The sequence below is a fragment of the Callospermophilus lateralis genome, chromosome 6 (genome assembly GCF_048772815.1).
Source record: "Callospermophilus lateralis isolate mCalLat2 chromosome 6, mCalLat2.hap1, whole genome shotgun sequence".
Lineage (NCBI taxonomy): Eukaryota > Metazoa > Chordata > Mammalia > Rodentia > Sciuridae > Callospermophilus > Callospermophilus lateralis.
This window is the reverse complement of record NC_135310.1, coordinates 131,261,674-131,267,673: the sequence shown is the minus strand read 5'-3', so window position 1 is coordinate 131,267,673 and position 6,000 is coordinate 131,261,674. Positions and strand designations below refer to the sequence as shown.

At 31.5% G+C, this 6,000-nt stretch overlaps 1 pseudogene; it reads right to left on the bottom strand.

The window, feature by feature from the left end:
• Positions 1-344: 344 nt before the first annotated feature.
• LOC143402140 (olfactory receptor 2J3-like) overlaps positions 345-6,000 on the bottom strand; it is a 78,502-nt pseudogene continuing 72,846 nt past the window's right edge.

The window sequence follows — 6,000 nt, the reverse complement described above, 5'->3', positions numbered from 1 at the left end:
TTTCCACAGGAATTAAAAACTACTATTTTATTAATATTTATGACAAATCTCACACCTCACTCTCAGATAAGGAAAGACTTTGGATTCATTAGAATTGTGATGCAGGAAATTATCACTGCATTGGTCTTAATTTACATGGCTCTGTTCTCTACAAGAGAATGTTATTTAGGTAGGCTTCATTTTACTTATACCTGTTAGTAAGAATTCTGTGAACTTGTAAGATTATTTGGTCATTATTTCAGGTATAGTGAGTACAAAGGTAATGCATGGATGGATGGATGGACCTATGAACCACTGGTAAAAAGTTATATGCACCATTACACCGTTAATGCCGCACACACGTTTTATTCTCTCTCCATTAGTCTCCTAACTGCCCCTCTCACATCTTTGTTTCTGAGGGTGTAGATGAGAGGGTTGAGGTTAGGAGTGACAACAGTATAAAACAGGGCAATGAACTTCCCTTGCTCTTGAGAATTTTCTGTTGATGGTTGGAGATATATGAAAAGGGCTGGAATAAAAAACAGAGAAACTACCATAAGATGGGATCCACATGTACCAAAGACTTTCTGAAGCCTGGTAATTGACTGCATCTTCAGTGCAGCCTGAGCAATGGCACCATAAGATGTTAGAATGAGGAAGAGAGGTATGAGAGCAAAAATAGAGCTTGTGAACATGAGAGTCAGCTCATTAGTATGAGTATCAACACAAGACAATTTCAGGAGTGCTGGAACTTCACAGAGAATTACTTCCAGCTGAGGTCATTTAGAAAAACCCAGTAGAATGAAGTAACCTTCAGTACTAGCATTGAGTTTTTCCATCATTTTTGCTTTCTGTTACCTGAAAGGGGAAAAAGAATTACATAAGCTCAAAAAACAATATGGAAATGTGATAAATTTTTAAAAGCCTGCCACTGTGAGATTCTAGGACAATTAAAATATTAAGAGAATATTGCAGTTAACAACATAAAAATTCTCAAGTTCATACTTATATAAATATAGCAAAATACAACAATGATGTACACTGAGCTAGAATCTAAATTAATAAATACAAAAGTGTGATCCTTTTAGGAATACACAAGTGGATACAAAATTGGTAAATAATAATTTGATGAGAAGCATGTTATTTACATAACCCAAAACATCTCTCTACCAATTACTTGATAATTACAAAGTGAAAGACAATGAATTTTGCCATTGCAGAACATGGTGGACACCTCCATAACCATGTGATAAAAGTCAACATCAACAGTGTTGAGACAAATCAACATTATGTGGCTGCTGATGTGATACTCTCAAATGGACACAATATCACTTCAATTATGTTCCCACCAAGAATACATAGCCTAATATGAATAATGAAGGAAATTGGCACAACTCAAAGTGAAACAAAATAGCTTACTTGTAATACTCAAAATGTCAAAATCAATTAAGGCAATGAAGATTGAGGGAGTGGACCATGATAAAGGAGACTGATGAATTAAAGTATCTAAATTTGTGATCCTGTACTTGAAAATAATTGCTATTAACAAAATTAGTGAAATAAATGAAGAAATCTAAATGCAAACTATATGTTTAACAATATCATCTCCCTTTTAAATTTGCTATTTTTTTTCCTAAGTATAGAGATGTAAACTACTGTTCTTGTTCTTAGAATATAAATACCAAAAAAGATAGTGATTATGAAAATAGTATCACCAATTAAATCTCAAATTATCCAAAGAAGCAATGGAGGATAGAAAGAGTATCAATAAATGGATAGATACATGATAGACAGTAGGGGCATGATAGTTCTTTGCGCTACTTTTTTTAATTATTTTGTAAACTTGAAGTTTTATCATAATAAAATTTGAGGTAAATTTTATTTACCAAAATAAATTACAAAATAATTTTATATTCCATGCATATATTTGCTTTCTTATATAAAAAAAGTAACATCATAATTGTCATGTTCTTCTCACTCATCCTACAGGGGATGGTAATTTGTAAGAAATGGTATTGAAGGAAATTTCTAATTTACCTAAGGAAGACAATTTTATGAAAACCAACAATCTTTGTTACCATATGACTTCAGTTTTCTTTTCAACATTTTTTGTTTACTTCCATTTATGTGATGATAGATACCATAATAAATGCAATTCCAATAATCATACATATGGGTGAGAAGAGAGAAAGAAGAATATCTACTTCTGTAGTGAGTCTGAATTGTTTATATAGGGTGAAGGATATTTAGACTAAATTAGATATTCTTTTTTAAATTTTTTTAGTTGTAGTTGGACACAATACCTTTATTTTATTCATTTATTTTTATGTGTTACTGAGGATTGAACCCAGCACCTTGCGCGTGCTAGGCGAGTGCTCTACCACTGAGACCCAAGCCCCATCAATTAGATAATCTTATAGAAATAATTTTATTGTCTGATTTGGTTTATTGAACTCAAAGCTTGTTTTTAACTTGGAAAATAAAACATAAATAAATATACTAACAAAGACACATAGGCACATCCACATTAATTTAGGAGTACTATTAATGTAAAAAATGTGGAAATATCAAGAAAAGAATATTAAAGTTATCTTAAAGAATTAGTGAAGCTAAATTTGAAGGAGAAATTTTTAAGGAAAAGAAGATCAAAATTCAGTGAAAAGGGAAGGACAGGTACTGGGGTCTGAATTAGAATAAGATATATTCCATGCTTGTATATCAAATTGGCTCTACTGTTATGTATAACTAAAAAGAACAAATAAAATTAAATTTTAAAAACATTCAGTGACTCAGCACTGAAATATTAAATATCTGAGGGGCAGACAATGGAGAGGAACCTCACAATAACACCTAGAGTTGGAAGTGTGCACATCACAGGGCTGAGAAATCTGAACCACAGGGCCTGAGGCAGGTTTCCATGTGATGTCCTTTTCTCTAGGTTAATAATTGATAAAATATTGAAATTCTAACCATAAGTTCTAATAACTACATGTTTTTACTTTTAATTCTCTAGTCTACAGAATAATGAATTATTTTAAATTTATTATGCAATATAATGAAAATATTAAACCAATTTGGTCATTTAATATATTGCTGTTAGTGAGAAATTTTGTTTAAAAAAACTATATAGATATGATTCTTAGGCTATTCTTTTCCTCCTGCAGTATTTTGATCTTTCTTCAGAAACATTAACACTTCTATTTAACATATACTTACTGGGACAATGCACAATTGACCATTTAAATTTCCACTTTTCCTCTGAATTTTTAGTCTCCTCCAACTTTGCCAAATCCTTCTCCTCTTCCATTGCTTTCATGGTCAACACATTCTTTCATATTTTCTAATAAGCTACAAGAGGAAAAGAAAGAAGTCACAATACAGCACCTGTACTCTCCTTCTTTGGAGTTCTCTTATTGGCTCATGTTTTACAAATTCAAGTCTTGTAAAAGATTGGTTGGTTTCCATCAGGAAAATTAGTATCAGTTTGGTCCCAAGGCTTTATGATGGATTTGTAACTTTTTGGTATTGGTGAATTAGATAATTATTTATCAGCTGTTACACAAAGCAGACTAGTTTCTACAACTCAGAAAGCCTGTGAGATAATCAGCCAGTATATATTTTTAAATTTTCTTTAAAGCTATAGCTGAATCAAAAAACAGGAATAGTAAAATAGAAATTATGACTATTTCTTTACAATATCACACTATTTGAGAGATGATGGAAATTTTCCAAGACATTGTTTTAAATTTCCTTAGAAGTGAAAATGATATATAGAAGAAGGACTCACATGTCGTAGTTATTTGCCCCTCATAAAGATGTAATTTTCCCCTTTCTTATACAGTTACCTCCATGACTTAGTACATTAACTAAAACAAAGTGACTGATATGCAATCTTGATTTATTCTACAAACCATCAGTATTCTTACAAAGAGAGATAGAAAAGGGATTAGAGATGGTAAATATATGCATATGCCAGACACAAAGAAGTAAAGGTAGGAATTTTATGGTTTAGTTTTTTCTTATTGTAGGGGAAGAAAACAAAGTTCTTCTCCAAAGTTGCTTTTTACAAGCTAAGGATAGATTTTCCACTCTAGGTTTGAAAGTCACCACTGTACAAGGAGAATTGGTCAGTTTTCCCCATCTGTTTATTATTGGCCAACATTTTTTTATTCTAATCTTTTTCTTCTTTCATATTCTTACCTAGTGCTTACGTTTTACTTGAATAATTCTTTTTACTTCTGTCCTTTCTGTGTCTGCCCATATTCCCTGTATATCATATCCCTTATCTATCCTTGCTTATATGTGGATGACCTCATCCCTGGTCTTGGTCTTCTTACAATCACCAGCATAAATTTATGTCTACATGTTAGGTTATATTCTACTAAATCAAGTCAGCAAAAGTATCTCTGTTTTACCAATTAACTCTGCTTTGCTAAATCTGATTATCATTGATATAGAAAAGTAAATTCTGTTTCCTACAAAAATATTTTTAGTCTAAAGAGAAATTCATTAGGGCAATCAGTGTGTCAGGGGATTGACCCTCATCTTAGACCCTATGGGTACAAAGACTGTGACTTGGTTTCTTTGACTGGACCATTGGGATGGTAAATCCCAGTGTGTATATTAAAGACTTTCAAGGACTTGTCCTGGTTAGAAACTAACAAAAAAAGCCATAAACATGAGAGGATTAATATGATCATAATGAATCCATAGTTTGATCATCACTGAGGAAAAATTCATTGATCTGTGTTGTCCAGAAAAGGAACTGTTTGTCTTGAATTACTTAAATTTTTTTCCACAGATCTTCATTCTGCTTAAGACTAAAATTTGAGAAATAATTTGTCAAGTAATCTAATTGGGGGATTAAAGAAGGGATTAAATAGTAAAACAAACGATGTGTCTTTGCCTGAATAATTTGCTTTTTTTTACCTTTTGGAAAAAATTGGTTCTTTTTAGTTATACATGACATAGAATCCATTTTGATATAAAAGCATTAAACATATCCTATTCTAATTCAGTTGACAGTACCTTCTCTTCCCTCCCCTTGCCCTACTTTCTGTTCCCTTCCTTATACTCTATGGATCTTTCTACCATTTACTCATATTTATTTAATTTAATTAATTTCTTTTATTGACCTACACAATGGTGAGATTCATATATCCCCATAGAAATGTTACTTCATATTCATTCCACTGTTTTTTTTTATTCCTTCCCTCCTCCCTTCCTTTATCTACTTCACTGAACTTTTATTCTTTCACTCTCTGCCCCCTTATTGTGAATTAGTTTCCACACATCAGAGAAACCATTTGACCTTTGGTCTTTGGGGAGTGGTTTATTTCACTTAGAATGATAGTCTCCAGATCCATTCATATACTGTCAAATGTCATAAAGTCATTTTTCTTTATGGCTAATACTCCATTGTGCATATATATCACATTTTCTTTATCCATTCATCTGTTGAAGGACACCAAGGTTGGCTCCACAGCTTAGCTATTATGAATTGTGCATATATATATATATATATATATATATATATATATATATATATAGTATCACTATAGTATGCTGATTTTAAAACATTTGCAAATATACTAAGGAATAGAATAGCTAATCTGACTTCTTTATTTGTTTCTACCTAGTATGCCTAAAATCCAAGGGCTCAGCCCTGCAAAAACATTGAAACTTGTCCTTGAACCAATTCACACTTTTTCAGAATGTTACTACCACGAACGAGTTTCTAGAAAACTACAACACATTTTAAAGCATTTTAACTATATATATATATTTTTTTTTTCTGGATAACTTGTCAAAATATATAAACAACTGAAAAAATCATTGATTGTTAATCCTTTGGTTGACATAGAAAATAGGAATCCAGGAGTTTATAAATGTATTATCATTATTTTGTTGTGCATAGGTCTTTTTGCATGGTAGGCAAATGCTCTACAATAGAGCAAACCTACACCCCAGTTGATAAATTTATAAAATAGTAAAAATTTTAATTGTTATAACACAATACAA